Genomic DNA, 21,067 nt, shown 5'->3' on the forward strand with positions numbered 1-21,067 from the left:
CTTCACCTTCGTGCGCATGGCTGTCCCCAAACCGTGGTGGTATGGTTGCCACTAGGTACCCATCACCCATACCCGCAATTGTTGGGGAGGGTATGGGTTACCCATTTTGATATGTGTTATGTAGGGTATTAGAGGGTAATACCTAGTTTACCTGCACCTACTCAAAAATAATATATCTAGTTTACCCATACATTCTCAGAAACAATATATCCCCTCTGCCTTGCTTCTCTCTACCATAATTTTTTTGGTGACCTGCTTAATAACTCTAGTGATCCCCTTTCTCTCACTTCCACTCTCTCTTGGTCTCTCCCAAGAACTCTCTTCACCAGCGGTCTCTCTCTCTCTCTCTCTCTCTCTCTCTCTCTCTCTCTCTCCACCGGTGCCCTCTCTCCCTCCACCACATATCTAACTAACTTCAAATTCGCGTGCCTAGATTCTGATCTCCTCAATGAGCTATCCCATCAGTACCTTAGAGAGGGCGATGAGTGTGCTCTCAAGCTTGTACTCCTCCTTAAGCAACTCGGCCAGCTCAAGGATGAGGCTGCCGATCGCCCTTGTCACCAGATCCATGCTGGATTGGTCCGTCCTTCTAGCTTGCTCTCAAGATTAATTACTCCATGAATCCATCATCTTGCTTGCTATGTGGATAGCAGCATGCATTAATGATTCTTCCACCTCCCGACTCGGCCGCGTGTGCTTGGAATGTCGCCACCACTGACTAAACAACCATCGTTGTTACCTCCACAACCCAAGTGAGCCAACTGGGTAATCCCATCGCCATCACCTCCCCATCTCATTGGCATTACTTCCAAGCCGTGGAGGTGCCCGCACGCAGTCGGTCCGTCGCACGCGGCACGCGGTGGCCAAACTCACATGCTCGTGTGCTAAGTTCCCCTCTACCCATTACCCATTGGGCATACCCAGATTTTATTGGGTATGGGTAACATTCTCTTGAATGGGCATGGTTAGTTTTGGGTTTGGGTATGGGCTACCCAAACCATCTCTAATGACAACCATATGTGGAGGACTGGAGCACGGAGTGCAGGCCGCACTGCCGCCGTGATCTCATCGCCAGCCGCCTTCTCACCCCTTCTAGCCTACAGCGAGGTTCCACACGCCCTCATCTTTCCTTTGCGCCCTTCATTTTTCCTTTAGCCCCACGTTGGCGCACCTCTCTACGGTAACCAAATGCTGCCACACCTCAACTGCACACCGTTGGTCGGTCCATGGCCACACCCTCAGCCTTTGAACCTCCTGGATGGACTCCACACGTCACACCGCACCTATAGTAGCCCTTAGCCGGTCGAGTCCCCATCTCATTCCTCTCCTCCGTCGACGATCGAGCCGCCGCTAGTATAACAGGTTTGCTAGCCAACGTAGATCCATGATCACAGTTTTCCTTGCTAGCCCGCCTCCTCTAAACTAGTTCTGGCGAGCTCTCCGGTGAAGCATCATTGTGAACTGCTTATTGGTCTCCACCGCTACTCCACCCCATCCCAGCGAGCCCACAAATGCGCAAGTCACGTGTGCACGCCTCGTAGGCCTTCCAGCCATGTTTGCACGTCCTAGTTGTGTAGGCCACGCCTCGGCCCATTAGATGGGCCAGCCTATTGGCGCAGCCCACTTGAGGCTGCAGGACGACCTTGCCCAAGCCCACGATGGCCGCGTGTTGTATTCTTAATTCTGGGCTAGCCTACCTACTGTGCACCTAGGCCTGAGCCCAGTCCAGCCCAGCGAAGCCAGTGGGACCCACTATCACTATACAGTAGGGCCACAGGGCACTGTTTAGTGGGCCTACATAACTATTCAGTGGAACCCACTTATTGTCCCACCTATAAATAGCGTCATTTCATAATTCTTGATTTCATTTTTTATTAAATCTTCAGGGAGTCATAACTTCTCCGTTCTAACATCGATTCTGACGATTCTTTCACCTAAATTCATCTAAATTTGAGTTCTACCTTTCTATCATACTTTGATATCCATTAGGGATAATTTGTTATTCCATTTAGTGTTATTTGATTCTTCTCTAATATAGGTTGTTGTTGATCGTTATTGCATTTACAAAACCGAAGGATTTCGCAGAGAACCCCAAAGATCATCCTGACTTCGACCAAGGATTAGAAGAAGACATAAGAGAAGGCAATTTCTATCTCCTTGATAATTTTGAGCCTATGTTATGTAATAATCTAAGTGATCAACTTAAAACCTAACTTATTATTGCATGTGCTATGTATTGTGCTAATTCAACAATTGCCATGCCTTAAGGTCTTATCCAAAATATATATCACCATACGATTTACCTAGTCATTATCTATATTAATATCCGAAGCCGAAACAAACACACCCTTAGGATAGAATACATTCTCTCCAGAGATATCACTTATGGAATACATATCTTTGGAGATGTCGCTTCACTGAATAATCATTTTAACTCATGTGTCATGAATCTTTGATGAATGAGGAATCCTTGATAAGCGTGCAAGATATGGCGGGTGATGTGTAAAATGAGTGAAAATTATTTTGGTGGGGTAAGTAGAGTAGTCTTCTGGTCGAGGATGCTCTTGGGGCTTGAGTTATCTATATGGTATTCATTGCCAACTGAAGATGCATGTCCCAATTATATAAGTACTAAATAATTACGCCGTCATGCTAAGTCACCCTAGTGCAGCCATATGTTCTGAATGGATAGGACTTGAGTTTTCTATCTTTCAACCAAGCTAGACTTCTACTAGGAGGGTCAGATGAGCAACAAGGACTCCAAGCATCTGTTAGGTGCATCGCGGTGATGTTATTTACCCAGACTCTTTACGAAAGTCTCGGTGGTACCCTGGCACCTAATATGAGATCTGAAGCACTTGAAGTATCTCGTAGTATAGTCCGGCAAGGAAATGTGATTGCAGTGTCTCGATATGATTCACTCCCCTGCTTGCAACGGTTGGAGGCTGAGCATATTATGTTGTTACGGTCTACAACCTCTGTAGAGTGTAAATCTATTCGAATAGTCGTGTCCACGGTCATAGACATGCAAAAGCAATGGCCACGCTTTGGTTAGATTCAGGGGCACGTGTATCTTTGATAAGTGAGTGTGTGGACTAGATGTCCGTGTGGGGAGGTTGCTAGCTGACTTTGGGTAGTAGTTATGTTGTGCTTTTGACGGCCATTAGCCTAGTTTTGTAATATACAGTATAGTTTGAGGACCCTTTTAAATTATGTAACCATAATACTTTTATGTATAATGTATGATTGTGATATCATAATTGTTCTACTATGTGTATCTGCTATTTGATCTAGGGACTGATATGTGAGGCATAGTAGATACCAGGAATAGTATCTTACAGTAGTAGTGATATTTTTATCATAGATTATAGTTACATAATTTTAGATGATGTTTACTTATGTCTTTGGCGATGCTTAACATATATTTTGCTGGCTATAAGGGAGCAAGCATGCCCTGGCGTAAGTAGGTGTCGCAAATGGACTCTAAATGAATTTTGGATCCATTGATTCATTTAGTACAAAATAATCATGTTATTATAAATCATCTAGACGCAAAATGATCATCAGTGTTGGCTCAACAACGCCATCAATGGTGGTTTTTTTAACCGGCACTGATTACTCAGCACTGGTAATTCATATCTCTGCTGGTTATAATCAGTATTAGTGTCAGACCCTTGTTAGGAACTATCACTCATATTGGCACTATCAATGCCAACTCTTATTACCAACCATCACAGATACATATTACATGGCCCAAATAAAGCTCGCCTTTTAGAAACAAAAATGATTTCAGCTTATGCAGAAAACTTAACTGAAGTTCTAGTTCAAGCAGCTTGCTCACAGCATTTACATTATTCGATATACGTATTTACATGATACAATATTTTTCAAATCATTTAATAAAAGAAGATAGACAAGATGGATAGATCGATTAAACTAAGTGACCTAATTGGACAAGATACAGAGAACAAGCTAACACGTATATACTTTCCCAGTTCCAGCCTGCCCAAAGGCGAAGACAGTGCAGCTATAGCCTTCGAGGACATCATTGACAATTGGTTCAACAACATGCTCATATATGGAACTTTGCTGAGATTTTGGTCCAAAGAACTAGGACAAAACAGTGAGTGCAGTAGAAACCACATGAGCTGACTATACGTAAAATATACAAAATAGAATTTACATGTACATTGTGTCAAATACCAAAGCATATAGAAATCGCAAATTCTGGAAATAACATAAATCACAATGTACAAATTTAGAAGAGTTTCAACATATTAAGATACAAGGATGTATTATACCATACTCTCTAAGTTGAATAGGATTGTAGATGATTTTAAGGCTTGACAATCTTGAACACACCATAGATCCAAACTACCAAAGCTTAACTAGCTTATGCAATTATGTTAATCTTTTGAAGACGAACTCAATATGGACCTTGAAAGTTTTCGAAGTTGACGATGTTGAGACAACCAGTAAGCAAGTGTTACTAAATATTAGTATTCCTAACCAAATCGGTTGTCACTGAACTAAATTGAAAAGAAAAGTAAAGCAACTGCATAGTAGCAAGAAAATCGTAGATTAATACACCGAAATCCATCCATGCTAGCAAGAAGCACAAATCAAACCCACATCATCATAAGGGACAACAAGGTTCACCAGCTGTTAGTGGGCAGAAGAGGAGAATGCTATCAACCGCCTTGGATCCCGCTTGGTCCTTGACGAGTGGGCGAAGCTTGACAAGCCCATCAAGGACGCAGGACCCCCCTGCCGGATCTAGGACGCCGCTACCCCCTTTTCCCTTCATCCACTGATCTAGGCAACGTGGATCTGCAACCACTATGGACGACGACCTCGCCCCTGAGCCATTGTGGAAGATGATGACCTCGGCCCCAATCCGATGGCGTAGGGAGGATCAGGAGGCCATGGTGGCGTTCTTCTCGACCTGCTTCTTGGTGGAAGACACCGTCATGGACAACAAGAGGAGAGTTTGAGAGAGGGAGGAGACAAAGGGGATCGAAGTGAGGGCAACCTCAATGGCGGTGTGCTCGGCCTGGCAGCGATTCGGCCTGGGGAGAGAGGAGATGAGAGGAGGAGACAAAGGGGATCAGAGTGAGAGAGAATATGAGGAGAGAGGGGCGCATGGTGCAGAGGAGATAGGAGAGAGTCGAATGTGAGGCTTGCGAGCTAAAAGCTTATTGAAGTGAAATTTTGGGTCCGAGCCCTATTTCAGTGCTGGTCCATATTTATGAACTGGTACTGAAGTATTAGTGTCGGTTGATAACTAGAACTCGTATTGATAATAAGTATCAGTACCGGTTTAACTCAGCTCAATAGTTGATCAAGCTTAAAATATTACGAATTGTCACTGATACTTTATCAATACCAATTTATATCTAATCGGTACTGATAGAACAGTACAAATAATCTATTATATTGTAGTGTCTAAGTTTAGAGAGAAATTAAGTAGCAATTAGAATGGTCAGAGACGGACGAATCCCAACATCCCTTTGCTCTCTTGCCACTTCGATCTCCAGCTCAAGTTGATGGTCTGAAACCAATTGCATATATCCCAACTCCCAAGAGATCTTTCGGCGCCGAGCTCCTTGCGGATTGGTTGAGCACATTTTGTTGACCCGTGTGGACAGCAGCACGGGTGTCTACTGCATGTACAGTAGAGTGCATGTGGGTTTAGCCAAAGAGCGTATGGAGTAAGATAATCTGGCCTTTTTCTGACAAACTTGCTGCCCCCCTTCAATCCCCTCGCACGCGATACAAGAGATTCCACGCGCAGTGAACGGGTGTGCCCACTCGCATGGTACTCCTACCTCTCAAAATAGATGATATTTAAAATTAAATATAATTATTAAGATAAATAATAAAATATTCATCTTACTTTTTTAATATTATTTATTACATGGAAAATGAAACTTGTAAGAAGGAAGAATTTACTTAATAAAGAGGATAAGATTGAAAAATTTATGCTAAAATTATGTTAAAATTATAAACATCACGCATTTTGAATATTATAAAAAGAGATCAAAACATCATTTATTTTGAAACCAAGGAAGAAGTATATGTTGAGGAAAAATATGAATTTTTGATGTTTGCGTGGGTCTTTTTCTCTTGTGGACTGATTGGCCTATTGGCCTTTGGCGCTGCTCTGGCCCATGCGGCTAGAGTACATGTTCTGTTGTTTGGTTCAGCTAGGGTACATAGAAAAAGAACGAGCCTAGGGAGAGAGAGGAGGCGGCAGCAACATGTGACACTATGTAAAAAATCAGCAAAGAAGACATCACATTAGTGACGGCTGCTCAACACGTGTCACTAATGTCCTATTAATGACGGGTCCAATAAGACGCGTCTAGAGAGAGGGAGGAGGTGACAGCAGCATGTGACACTACGTAATAGAGAAAAAGAACGGGTCTAGGGAGAGGGAGGAGCGGCAGCAGCATGTGGCACAACATAAGAAACCAGCAAAGGAGACATCATATTAGTGACGGTTGCTCAACACGCGTCACTAATATCCTATTAGTGATAGATCCAATAAGGACACATCACCAATATCCCTTCTGATCAGGACCACATATAGATCCATCACTAATGAGTGGTCAATAGTGACTGGTCGTAACATGACCTCTCACTGATGATAGTAGTAATGGGTCAAATTGTGACCCGTCACTGATGACTAGGTCATCAGTGACGGGTCATCCTAAGCTAGTCATTAGTGACGAGTCAAGTTATGATCCATCGCTAATGATAAGGTTAGTAGTGACGGGTCATCCTAGGTTAGCCATTAGTGACGGGTCAAGTTGTGACCCGTTACTAATGATAAGGTCATCAGTGATGGGTCGTTCTAGGTCAGACATTACTGACAGGTCACAACTTGACCCGTTATTAATGATTCACTCATTAGTAACAGGTCGTCCTATGTCAGTCATTAGCAACGGGTCAACTTGTAATCCGTCACTAATGACCAACTCCAGTCACTAATGACGGTATTAGCAAATATTTTTTCTTTTTATTTTATTTTTTTCTTATTTTTTCTCACCTCGGCAACACTAGAATAGGAATTATTATACATTTCTGCTCAAGTTTGATGTAAGCTGTGGCGGTTATGGACACAAACGCATGTTCCAAAAACGGTGCAGAAACTTTTGGGGGCGAGACTCAATCTTCTAAGTCGTTTTTTGGCCTAAAAAAATTCTCTGGATTCAACAAAGTCAGGGAAAAACTGATGTAACTTTTTTTTAGATATCCGTAGAGTTAAAAAAGTTGAAATTAGAGTCTGTATGCAAAAGTTATACCCGTTTTACCGAATGCACTCTGTGTCACCTATCAAATTATAACCCTTGACAAAACTTGACAAAATTAGTCATTAGTGATGGATCATGGTTATGACGCATCACTAATGGTCTTTGGCAAAGAATGTTAAAAGGATTAAATATCCAGTTTGTCGGAGAGTGAACTCCTGTCGCAGGGATCCCGAGAGACCCCTTTTTAGAGATTCGGCCGGGGGGATGATCCTGGAAAAACTTGTTTGGGAAATAAGCGGGAGCGGAAATAAATGTGATGGCCGGCGGGAGACGATCACCCTAATGCAAGAAAAAGTGGGTACGCCGGGTTTTAGACAGGTTCGGGCCGCACGGAGGCGTAACACCCTACTCCTGTATGAACACTATATTTATCCTTGAAGGGAATTCTTCAAGGAGGTATCTGGTTCTAAGGGGAGAGCTGTTTACAAAGAGCTTGAGGCTCTTATGTTCTAGCTTAACTTGAGCTGGTTCGAGTGTCTGTCGATCTATCTTTGGCCTGGTTCGTCGGAGATTGTTGGTCGTCTGGTGGTCGAAGGCCTTTTTTTCCTCGCTTTTAGTGTTCTCCATCCTTTCCTTTTATAGGCGCGCCGACCCCAACATATCCTGAATGGGAAAGAGGGGACGCGAATGCCAAGGTGCCACGGAGAAAGGCGTAATCATTTCATTTTGGCGAAGTGACAGGGGCGGTGGAGAAATGCGGCGCGCATTCGACCACCAGCCGCTGCGGAAGCCTCGGGGCGCCCTAAAAGGGGCCCACCGGTCAGCCTCAGAGGTGCCCAGTGCGCCCACCCTGTCTTGTTCTTCTGCCAGGGCAGGGTGGCAGGCGGAGTGCTTCGATTCTGGCAACGTTATCCCGAGGCACCTGGATGAAACGGGACGGGACCCGTGCATTTAATGGACCCACGGCCCCCTGCTAGTGCATGGCAGGGTCTGACACTGGGGCGTGGGCAGCTGAGGATGTCAGGATGTCAGGATGTCAGACCGCGCGTGCCTATTAAATGCGGCATTGGGCCTTTGACTGGATGACACCCTGACGACGGGACCCTTCGGGTCGTTGAATGATCTTGCGCGAACCTTCGGGGCACCGAGTCCTCGGGGGCTGCCACGTGCAGCCCCGAGCACTCTCTCCCGAGCACTGCGGTGGGACCTTCGGGGCACCGAGTCCTCGGGGGCTGCCACGTGCAGCCCCGAGCACTCTCTCCCGAGCACTTTGGTGGGGCCTTCGGGGCACCGGGTCCTCGGGGGCTGCCACGTGCAGCCCCGAGCACTCTCTCCCGAGCACTTCGGTCTTAGTATTTGGACCCTGCAGATCATCGGGGAACTGGGGTGCTCGGGAACCAGAGGCGGCGGCCCCGAGCACCTTCTCCCGGGATTTAGCTTTTTCTTACCTCGCAGGGTGGTGACATGTGGTGGATAGCCGGCCTGGCCTCGGGACTTAGGGACCCCTGGTTCTGAATACACCGACAGTAGCCCCCGGGCCCGTTGGTAGCCGATGGGACGGAGACTGCGAATGGGCCCTTCGTCGCAACCGAGGCCAAGGCTAGCGCGGACGCCATGTGGCAAGCTTTCGAGAGGTGGCCCTTGCGGACCTAGACCTTAAGTACGTTCCAACGGGAAAATGAGTGGACGCGTGTCCACACAACTTCCGAAGGGTATGATAACCATACGGGCGGCACGCGCGGTCGCCGCGCAGATCGAGGAAAATACGCCTGGCAACCGCTGACATCGCGCGAGCGGCGGGAGATTCGTCTGACAGTTGCGTCGATCGAGGCGACGCTTCGCCGAGCGAACCGTCTGGGGCGGCAGTTTTCGAATTTTGAGATATAAAAAGGGGGAACGGATCGGTCCGTTTCCCCTTTTTACGCTCTCTTGCACTTGCGCTCCTGCCTTCTTGGTGCTCCGAGGCCCTCAGGAAAATCCCAGGCGACCGGAGGATTCTCCCTTCTCTCTCTTTTCCACCAAAAAACACCTTCCACCCTGTTGAGATGACGAGGGTTGGAGGAGGACGCCGGGATAGGACTTCGGACAGCATCTTGCCGGAGTCTCGTCTGAGGAACGAGGAGGCGGCGGATAAGATTAGGAAGCTGTTGGTACCGGAGGGTCAGGAAGGTGCCGTGGTGGTGAGGCCGGCGACTCTGACGCCGGCGACGACCGTCCCTGGGCGGACCGTTCTCTTCACCTCTTTCGTGGCGGCGGGGCTAGTGCCGCCGTTCTCCGCCTTCTTTCTGCAAGTTTTGGAGACGTACGGCATACAAATGGCGCACCTAAGCCCTAATTCCGTCGTGGCGTTGGCGGTCTTCGCGCATCTCTGCGAAATGTTCGTGGGGGTGATGCCGTCGGTGACGCTGCTTCGCCATTTCTTCGTTCTCCGGCCGGTGGGGAAGAAGAGGGGGCACTCCACGGCGGACGTCGCGGGGTGCTGCAACCTTCGGCTCCGGGAAGGCCTGGGGGATCATTACATTCCCCAGGTGCTGCGCAGCAAGTGGGAGGAGTGGCGGCGGGACTGGTTCTTCGTCGACATCGACCCCCACGAGCGCCTCGAATTGCCAGAGAGGGCGGCGGAACCTCGGCGATCGACGTGGGAGGCGCCGCCGCCAGAAGACGCGAGGCTGAAGCCGGTGCTGGAGCGCATCTTGGAGCTGCGCGAGTCCGGGCTGACCTCAGTCATGGTGGTTGTGGACTTTCTGCGTCGTCGGTTGGCACCCTTGCGAGAGCGGGCCCGACCAAGCTGGTTCTACACCGGGCCGGAGGACATCACCAGGACCCAGATTGGCGCGAGCTGGGATTTGGGGCAGGCGGAGCTGCGGGGGATGACCCGAGTGATCACCGGGACGGAGGACATGAGCCGGGCGGAGCTCCCGTGGCCGGAGATGGCGCTCTGCGCCAATCTCAACCGGGTGGCCATCATGGCGGGGCTGCCGGAGTTCGATGCCCAGGGGCCCGTGGACCGGCCACGAAGCCGGAGTCCCGAGGCCTCCGACCTCCCCGGCCTGGAGGAACTTCTTGGCGAGGAGGTCGCTGGTAGTTCGGCGCGGGCTGGCGACGGGGCCGCCGCAAGCAGCGGTCGCCGTGCCGGAGAGGAGGGCGCCACTGAAGTTGTTGAAGAGTTGGCACCGGGAGATCGGGGAAAGCGACCCCGGGCCTTGATCCTAGTGCCGGATTCTCCGCCGTCGCCGACGGCAGCGGCGGCATTTCCGGTGCTGGAGCCGCGCCTGGTGCGGATGGGGCCTGCATCGGCGCCTGCGACCTGCACGGCGGAGACCGAGACCCGTCCAACGGCACCCGAGGCTCGCACGACGGCGCCCGTGGCCTGCGTAGTGGCTCAGCCGAGCCCCCAGCGGAAGAGGCGGCGGGAGGAGTCCGGACCGGCGGCACCGGACCTGGACATCAGGCTCCCAGCGGCCAAATGGCGGTATCGGTGAGTCTTCTTTCTTGCTTTTCCATGGGCATTTTCGGCCCGAACTAAGTTTTGACAACTTTTACTTGTCTCTCGCAGGCCAGCTGCAGGCGCTGCTGTGACGGAGAGAGAGCAGGCGCCGGAGCCAGAGCCGAGCCTGCCTGCTGCGACGGTGGAGGCCGGCATAGGATCGGCGGAGGTGCCAATCGATGTGGCGGCCCCTGGGAGAGAGGCGGAGGTGGCAGCCGAAAGAAGGGTGCCGGCGGAACCTACCCCGGGCGCGGAGAGCCCGGGGCGGATAACGGTGGAGGCGGATGTTCTGCCGGGGCCGGTGGACAGGGCGGCCGACGCGGGAACGCGGCCGCCGTCCGAGACCTTGGCTCCGGCGGAGCCTACCCCGGGCAGGCAGAGCCCGGGGCGGATGGCGGTGCAAGGCCCTGCGGAGAGCTCGGCCCCCCTGGAGGCACTCTGCGGAGAAGCCTGGGCCCCACCGGTGCCCGGTCAGCCCGCCGATCTTTTCCTGGCCGCCATTGAAGGTGTTCAAGTAGCGGTTGGGCGGCTGGGCGCAGTGGTGAACGCCAAGGAGGGGGAGCTCGAGGCCGAGCGCGCCCGCCTGGCACTGGAGAAGGCGCAGCTGGCGGGCGCCCAGGAGGAGGCCCGTGCGGCAGCCGCGCGGGAGCAGAAGCTCCTAGAAGACATCCGCGCGGAAGCCGCGCGGGAACGAGAAACTCTGAAGACCGCGCGGGCAGAAGCCGCGCGGGAACGAGAAGACGCCGCCCGCTTGGCCGAGGCGTCGAGGCAGCAAGCTGCGGAGGCCCTTGCCAGGATGGGGCAGGCGCAGGAGAGGGAGGTGGCAGTCGCAGCCCGGGAGCAGGCTGCGGAGGAGCGGCAAGCCGAGCTGACCCGCCGGGAGGGCGCGGCCGAGAAGACGCGCGCCGACCTCCAGCGCTGGGAAGACGAACTCCGGAAGATCAGAGAAGAAATCAAGCGCTGGGAAGAGGAAGTCTCCATCCGGGAAGTAGACAACGAGCTGTCAGCGTCTGAACTCGGTGCCCGGGAGGATTCGGTGGTCCAGCAGGAGGAAGTGCTGGCCCGGCGGGAGAATGAGCTGAGTCGCCGAGAGGGCGAAGCTGCTGCTGCGGCGGCCGCCGCGGCTACCAGGGCGGAAGAGAATGCGAAGCACGAGGCGGAACTGGCCGCCCGTGAGCGTGCCTTGTCCGAGTTGGTGGCCAAGGCGAAGCAGGCTGCCGTCCCCGCCGCAGCTGGCGGTTCTTCTGGTCCGGCCAGGGACCAGGGACTCGAGGCACAGCTGCGAGCCGCCAAGGAGAAGCTCGAGACCGCCTTTGTCTCGCGGGTCAACCTTGAGCATATGCTGGAGGACATCCTCCGGCGGATGCGACGGGCCGTGGAGAAGGGTGGTCTCGGACGGCTTGTCGACGACAAGAAGGGCGACGGCCCCGCGCGACAAGTGTTGGGGCTGCAGCAGGTCTGCGAGCGCCTCGAGACCCTGCCCTGGGCAGTTCAGGAACTTGCCGCCCGGGAGGGACGTGGCTTGGCACGTGCCGTGGCCGAGCACGTCCTGGCCTGCTACCGAAGCAGGGACCCGAACTTCCCATTGGACGGCTTGTCGAGGCTGAGGAGGAGGCCGCCCGGGCAGCGGTTAGGAGTACCGCCTCCGTGGTGGCGGCCGGCTTCAGGCGAGAGGTGCCGCCGCCGCCAGCTCCCGGGGACGACTCGGAGGATTCAGCCGACGCCTCTGCCGCCGACTAGGCCTTCTGTGCCCTCTTTTCTTTTGTTGTAGATGTAGGAGTGAATATTAGGAGTGAACCCTTAGAAAACGCCTTGTATATGTCTTTTGAATATAATGGCAGCTTTTCCTTGGGCTCGCAACTCCAATTTCTCTGTGTGTTTGATGTTTCTTCTGGTGCTCTGCCTGGAAGTCCCGGGGAGTACTCAGTCGGGCCGTTCCCGACCTTCCCATCCCCGAGAAATGAAGTTGTTCCGGTCGCTGGCGTTGGCGCAGCCAGCCCTCAAGCTCTCGCGAGTCCGCACTGCCTAGGTTAAGAAACGAAGACACAGACTCCCTTGCCCGGGAGATAGATCGATCCTGCTCGGAACACGCCGTGCCTAATGAACACTTTTTCACTTTGCGACCACTCAGTTAGTAGAAGGGAGACGTGTGTGGGCGAGAATGTGACCAAGAGTCCTCGTGGTCCGGTGGTGCCCGGGCTTGAAACGGGCCGGACCGAGCACTGACAGCCTGCCCCCGAGACCTGAGCTCCGGACTACCCGAGTAGCTCGAGCGATAGGATTACCCAGGGTACCCGAGGACTCGGTAGTGCTCGGGGTCCATAAAAGCAGACCGAACACCACGACGACCACGAAGGGCTTCGGTCAGACATTATCGCAAACACGGTACTCCTTTCTACAAACCGCTATGTCGTTCTGGGAAAAAGTAGACACGCGGCAGGGTTTTTGCGTGCAAGGAGACCACCTCACCGAACAGATTAAAGCGCGAGAGCCCCCGAGAATGACTCGGGAACATAAATTTACTGAAAGCAGACTTGTCTAAATATAACCACTCACCGGACAGCTGTCGGCCTTCCGGCCAACCGATCCAGGAGGGGTGTGCTTCCGAGCTCGGGGGCCCGGGGACTTGATTCTTTCAACGGAGCGCCTGAGGGCCCAGAGGCATACGAGGCTCCTAGGGTCGGGTGGCCTCGACCACCCAAGCCTAAGTGGTAGGACCACCCGAAGACCCTTGGGGCCAACCAGAGACCAGGGCATTGAAGCCCTCGCGGCCGAACTGCTTGTGATTGCCAGCCTGTGACTTGAGAGAGAATATAGAATTTCTTTGTCTGGTGCGCTCTGTTTGTGCGGTACTTGCTATAGACTGCTCTCGTTTTTGACCCGAGACCTCTCGAATACCCAAGCCGGCGAACAAGAGCGGACAGAGGCATAACCTAGAGGTCCTATGGTTCGGTGGCGTCCGGGTATGACAGACCAGACCGAGCACCGACAGCCCGCTCCGAGGGCCCGAGCTCCGGACTACTCGAGCAACTCGAGCGATTGGATTACCCAGAGCACCCCGAAACTTGGTAGTGCCCGGGAGCCTGCCACGACACCGAACACCACAGCCTACCATGCCGGACGTAGGTCAGCGGCGACTGCTCGCATGCATACCGATCGGGATTCTTTTGTCAGCGGGAAAAAAGAGAGAGCGAACTTTTTCTCGCACAACCGAGCTCCTCACCAGACATATTAAACATACGGAATCCAGAAAAAGTATTTTGATATAGCGATTGCTTATTGAAAAACTTAATGTGCAATATTTACAAGGTTGGGTGACATCGACTTACCCCATGGGGCGAAGCCTTCAGACTGCTCGGGCGGGGAGAAACCCCCGGCCTTACTAACCTGAACCGCGAGCACGACCATCTACGGGTAGAAGCGTCGAAGATGCTCGATGTTCCACGGATTCGGGAGTGGCTGTCCTTCCTCCGTCGCCAACCTGAAAGAACCTGCCCGGGGGACCGCGATCACGGTGAAGGGACCTTCCCACACAGGGGACAACTTATTCATTCCTTCGCGCGACTGGATGCGTCGGAGAACTAGGTCCCCCACCTCGAGAGACCGGGCCCGGACATGGCGCAAATGATAACGCCGCAGACTCTGCTGGTACCGAGCCGCCCGGACAGCAGCACGCCGCCGGCGCTCCTCCAGGTAGTCTACGTCGTCGCGCCTTTGATGCTCCTGCTCACCCTCAGAGTATGCATGCACTCGAGGGGAGCCCAGAGTGAGCTCGGAGGGGAGGACTGCTTCGGCGCCGTAGACGAGGAAGAAAGGAGTTTCCCCGGTAGCGCGGCTTGGCGTAGTCCGATTGGCCCATAGCACGGCTGGCAGCTCGTCCACCCATCCCTTCCCGTGCTTAGCGAGCACGTTATAGGTCCGGGTTTTGAGGCCCTTCAGTATCTCCGCGTTGGCGCGCTCAACCTGCCCGTTACTCCGAGGATGAGCGACGGAAGCGAAGCAGAGCTTGATGCCGAGATCTTCGCAATAGTCGCCGAACAAGGCACTTGTGAACTGGGTGCCGTTGTCGGTGATGATTCGGTTCGGGACGCCAAAGCGGCTAGTGATGCCGCGGATAAACTGGAGCGCCGTGTTTTTGGTCACCCTGATGACTGGGACCGCCTCCGGCCACTTGGTGAATTTGTCGATAGCGACATATAGGTATGCATAGCCCCCGACTGCTCGGGGGAATGGACCCAGAATGTCCAAACCCCAGACCGCGAAAGGCCATGACAGGGGAATGGTATGGAGAGCCTGAGCTGGCTGGTGAATCTGCTTTGCATGGAACTGGCATGCCCTGCAGCGCCGAACCAGCTCGGAAGCATCCTGGAGAGCTGTAGGCCAGTAGAAACCTTGCCGGAAGGCTTTCCCGACCATCGTGCGGAACGATGAATGGCCACCGCACTCGCCCTCGTGGACCTCAGCGAGAAGATCGCCGCCTTCTGCCCGAGAGATGCATTTCAGGAGGATACCTCCTGCGCTACGTCGGTAGAGATCCCCATCCACAATGGCATAGCGTTTGGACTGCCGAGCAACCCTTTCGGCAGACGCCTCATCCTCGGGTAGGAACTTTTCTTTCAAGTACCCTCGGATGTCAGACATCCACGAGGCATCTTGAGAACATTCGGCGAGCACAGCGCACTCGTCGGACGGCGGCGCCCTGACGGGGCTTCCCACTGAGGGCACCGCCGGGGTCCCCTGAATTGAGTTCGAGGTTTCCCCTTCATCCTGTTCGGCAGGCAGGACGGAAGGCCGTGCGAGTCTTTCTTCAAAGACTCCGGCAGGGACGCGCGCATGTGATGAGGCCAGGCGAGAGAGCTCGTCGGCCGGAGCATTGTCGCGGCGAGAGATATGCCGCAATTCGAGGCCGTCGAAGCGTCTCTCGAGCTTTCTGACTGCAGCCACATACGCCGCCATTTGAGGATCCGTGCACTGGTACTCCTTGGACACCTGGTTGACGACCAGTTGGGAGTCCCCTTTGACCAGGAGGCGACAAATCCCGAGCCCCACCGCAGCTCGGAGGCCGGCGATGAGACCTTCATACTCCGCCATGTTGTTGGATGCGCGGAATTGCAACTGTACGACGTACCGGAGCTCTTCACCCGTTGGGGAGGTGAGAACCACTCCGGCCCCTGCGCCTTTCAGCGAGAGGGAGCCGTCGAAGTGCATGACCCAGTACCCGGGCGCGTCGTGCCCGGGATAGGCAGAAACCTCTTCTGGGACGACGCAGGGGACGGGCGTCCACTCTGCCAAGAAGTCGGAGAGTGCCTGGCTTTTAATTGCCTGGCGACTGACGAAGTGTAGGTCGAACTCCGCTAGCTCTACTGCCCATTTGACAACGCGCCCGGTGCCTTCCCGGTTCCGGAGAATGGGTCCCAGTGGATAAGTAGTAACCACCGAGACCTTGTGCGCCTGGAAGTAGTGGCGCAGCTTCCGGGAGGCGATGAGCACGGCATAGAGCAGCTTCTGAGCTTGGGGATACCTTGTCTTGGCCTCCCGGAGGACCTCGCTGACGAAGTACACCGGTCGCTGTACCCAGCGGGCCCGGATGGTGGCCCCACCCGGGGGGCTGCCACAGCCCCCAGGGTCGGCGGTATGGTCGGGGTTGGCCGGGCATTCGAGCTCGATTCCTTGGCTGGGAAGAGCAGTGTGCTCGGGCTCGACCCCTCGCTCCGGGGGAGCCACGAGGACAGGTGAGTGGTCGGGGGCCTCTGGGAGCTGGGACCCAGCACCCGGCCCTGAACACTCGTCTCGCTCCACCACCAATACTACGCTCACAACCTGAGGAGTGGCTGAAACGTAAAGCAGCAGGGGCTCACCTTGAGAGGGAGCCACCAACACGGGTGGCGAAGTAAGGTACTTCTTTAAGTCGCGGAAGGCCTGCTCGGCCTCCGGCGTCCAGTCAAAATGACCGGATTTCTTCAGAAGCTTGAAGAGGGGGAGCCCTCGTTCCCCGAGCTTGGAGATGAAGCGCCTGAGGGCGGCCATGCAGCCGGCGAGGCGCTGGACTTCCTTGAGTCGAACCGGGGGTCGCATCTGCTCGATGGCCCGGATCTTCTCTGGATTGACCTCGATCCCTCGGCCAGAGACCAAGAAACCAAGGAGCTTGCCCGCCGGCACCCCGAAGACACATTTCTCCGGGTTGAGCTTGAGGCGGGTAGAGCGGAGACTATTGAAAGTCTCGGCAAGGTCCTCGAGCAGGGTGGCGCGGTCTCGGGTTTTGACCACGAGATCGTCGATGTAGGCCTCGACGTTGCGGCCAACCTGCGAGTTAAGAGTGATACGAATGGCGCGCTGGAAGGATGATCCAGCGTTGCGCAGGCCGAAAGGCATTGACATGTAGCAATAAGTCCCCACCGGGGTAGTAAAAGCAGTTTTTTCCTCGTCCCCTACGGCCATGCGAATCTGGTGATACCCAGAGTTTGCATCTAGGAAGCACAAAAGATCACATCCCGCAGTTGAATCTACGATTTGATCAATGCGAGGTAAGGGGAAGGGATCTTTAGGACAAGCCTTGTTAAGGTCGGTGTAGTCCACGCACATGCGAAGCTTGCCGTTGGCCTTCGGGATGATGACTGGGTTTGCTAGCCAGTCGGGGTGGAGGACTTCTCGGATGAATCCGGCGTCGAGGAGCTTGCGGACCTGCTCGCGGATAAACTCCTGGCGCTCTGGCGCCTGCCGCCGGACCTTCTGCTTCACCGGGCGGGCGTCCGGACGCACAGCCAAGTGATGCTCGATCACCTCCCTAGGGATCCCGGGCATGTCGGACGGTTGCCAGGCAAACACGTCCACGTTAGCCCGGAGGAAGGCGACGAGCGCGCTTTCCTATTTGCTGCCCAGGTCGCTGCTGATTCGGACAACCTGGGTAGCGCCTTCGCCCACCTCGACCTCCTTCGTTGGAACAGAGGTGTCGGCGACGAGTCGGGGTCTGGATGAAGAGGGTCCCGGGCCCCCTGAAGAGCCATCAACCTCGGCCTGTGCTGAGACCAGAGCCATGTATGATTGTTCGGCGCAAGAGATGGCGCCGCGGGAGTCGGCGACCACGGAGATAGAGCCTGCGGGGCCGGGCATCTTAACCGTAAGGTATGCATAATGCACGGCCATCATGAACTTGGCAAGCGCCGGACGCCCGAGGATGGCGTTGTAGGGGAGAGGGAGCTCCGCAACATCGAAGAGGACGCACTCCGTGCGGAAGTTGTCCCGGCTCCCAAATGTGACAGGCAACTCAACCTGCCCGAGGGGTAGGGAATGCCCGGGAGTTACTCCACAGAAAGGGAGTGACGGCCTTAGACGTCGGGAAGATACTTGCAGCTTCTCAAAAGCCTCCTTGGAGAGGAGGTTGAGGCCGGCACCACCGTCGATCAGCACTCTGCCGACCTTAACATTGCAGATAGTGGGAGACACAACCAGAGGTAGCCGTCCCACGGCTGCAGTACTGACGGGGTGATCTGCCATGCTGAACGTGATCGGAGCATCCGACCACCTCAGGGGTCTTGTGGCCTCCTCGCTCGGGGTTGCCGAGCACACTTCGTGCCGCATGACCTTGATGCCACGGCGCGAGCAGGGTGTGTAAGCGCCCCCGTCGATGAAGGCAACCGCATGCTCGGGCTCCTGGAAACCGAGCTCGGCGTTGTTGGGGACGACCTCGGCATCGCCTCCTCCGTGGGACTCGTCGCGCTCCCTCTGGCGCTGCTCCACGAGTCCTTTGACCGTACGACACTCCGTGAGGTCGTGCCATCTGGTCAGGTGTATGGGACACCATTTACCTGGCTCGGGCCCCGCGGGAGCGGGGACCCTCGCTGGAATAGGAGCTCGGCCAGGGGCCGGGGCTCTCGCTGGAGCTGACGCCCTAGCCGGTGCCGAGGCCCTCGCGGGCACAGAGGCCCGAGGAGGAGCCCGAGCAGGGGCCCTGACGGGGCGCCGATCAACACCCGGCCGACGCTCTTGCCGGCGATCGGGCTCTTGCGGCTCCCTGTGAGCGGGGACTTGGGCTAGCTCAACGGGAGCGGCCTCGCGCTTCCTTCTCTTTTTCTTTTCCCGCTTATCAGAGCGGGAAGAACTTGGCTGGTCGGAAACGGGGCGAGGAGCATGCCATGCCCTGGCCTCCGCAGCCTTGGCGCACTTATCGGCCAGTGCGAAAAGCTCCGCAGGGGTCTCGATCTCGTGCGTACCTAGCTTCTCGAGCATCCGCTCATCACGGACGCCCTGCCGAAAAGCAACAATAACAGCATGGGGGGCCACTCGCGGAATAGTGTTGCGAACCTGGCTGAAACGCTGTATAAATCGCCGTAGCGTCTCCCCTTCCTGCTGTTGGACGGCGTGGAGGTCGCACTCCAGACCGGGACGTGCGAACGTGCCCTGAAAGTTGGCCACGAATTGGTGGCACAGGTCATCCCAGGAGCTGATAGATCCTGGGGGTAAGTTCATAAGCCAAGAGCGGGCGGAACCCCTCAAGGCAACATGAAAATAGTTTACCATCACCTTTTCGCTGCCTCCGGCCGCTTGGACGGCCGTCGTGTAGATCTGGAGGAACTCGACGGGGTCAATGGACCCGTCGTACTTCTCCGGCAGCTCGGGGCGGAACTTGGAAGGCCACCTCACCCGGCGGAGCTCGGTGGTGAAGGCACGGCAACCGGTGCCGTACCCCGCAGCACGAGCGGGGGTTCTTGGTGGTGAGAAGCGGCGAGCCGGGGATCCTCGGTGGTCATGCGCCGGGAGAGAGGAAGCCTGGTCCTCTGCCCCAACCCCCTGCCGGGTCTCCCGCTGACGCTCGAGAGTGACTCGGGCATCCTCGTGGCCCCTCCGCTCGTCAAGGTGCAAACGAAGGTCCCGGGCTCCGGACATGGCCAGGGGGACGGTACTCTGCCTGGAGACCCCTCGGCCCGTGCGGGTGTTGCCCGCTGAGGAGCCGGCTCTGGCGGCACCGTGCTGAGAAGTGGCGCGAGGACTCCCGGCCTGCACCTGGCGACGAGCAGTGCCGACCAAAGCGACGACGTCTTGCATCCACCGGCCTTCCGGAGTGTTTGGCGTGGCCTGAATGGGCGGGTGTCTGAGGAGAGCTTGTGCGGCAAGCAACGCGCTCCCTGGGCTGGCCTCACTGAAAGCGAGCCTGCACCGAGGCGACACCCGACGTGGTCCAGAGGCAGACCTGGCGGCCGGGGTCCCGACCACCTGCTGGGGGTCGGAAAGTACGTTGGCAGCGGCGGCGGCGCTGATGGGCCCAGCGCCTTGATCCCCTTGGGCGGGAAAAGCCGCACGCGTGGATGGCGGCTGCCGCGGGTACGCAGCAGCGACGGGGCTTTCTTCGTGGGGCAGCGTTCCGTTACTGGAAGTGGAGCCGGAACGCTGGAGACGGTGCCCACCTACCATCTTTTCCTGTGAAGAAAAAAGTGAAACAAACAATCCAGGGATATTCCCCCCTACCTGGCGCGCCCGCTGTCGGAGAGTGAACTCCTGTCGCAGGGATCCCGAGAGACCCCTTTTTAGAGATTCGGCCGGGGGGATGATCCTGGAAAAACTTGTTTGGGAAATAAGCGGGAGCGGAAATAAATGTGATGGCCGGCGGGAGATGATCACCCTAATGCAAGAAAAAGTGGGTACGCCGGGTTTTAGACAGGTTCGGGCCGCACGGAGGCGTAACACCCTACTCCTGTATGAACACTATATTTATCCTTGAAGGGAATTCTTCAAGGAGGTATCTGGTTCTAAGGGGAGAGCTGTTTACAAAGAGCTTGAGGCACTTATGTTCTAGCTTAACTTGAGCTGGTTCGAGTGTCTGTCGATCTATCTTTGGCCTGGTTCGTCGGAGATTGTTGGTCGTCTGGTGGTCGAAGGCCTTTTTTTCCTCGCTTTTAGTGTTCTCCATCCTTTCCTTTTATAGGCGCGCCGACCCCAACATATCCTGAATGGGAAAGAGGGGACGCGAATGCCAAGGTGCCACGGAGAAAGGCGTAATCATTTCATTTTGGCGAAGTGACAGGGGCGGTGGAGAAATGCGGCGCGCATTCGACCACCAGCCGCTGCGGAAGCCTCGGGGCGCCCTAAAAGGGGCCCACCGGTCAGCCTCAGAGGTGCCCAGTGCGCCCACCCTGTCTTGTTCTTCTGCCAGGGCAGGGTGGCAGGCGGAGTGCTTCGATTCTGGCAACGTTATCCCGAGGCACCTGGATGAAACGGGACGGGACCCGTGCATTTAATGGACCCACGGCCCCCTGCTAGTGCATGGCAGGGTCTGACACTGGGGCGTGGGCAGCTGAGGATGTCAGGATGTCAGGATGTCAGACCGCGC

This window comes from Phragmites australis, chromosome 4, assembly GCF_958298935.1.
Source record: "Phragmites australis chromosome 4, lpPhrAust1.1, whole genome shotgun sequence".
Lineage (NCBI taxonomy): Eukaryota > Viridiplantae > Streptophyta > Magnoliopsida > Poales > Poaceae > Phragmites > Phragmites australis.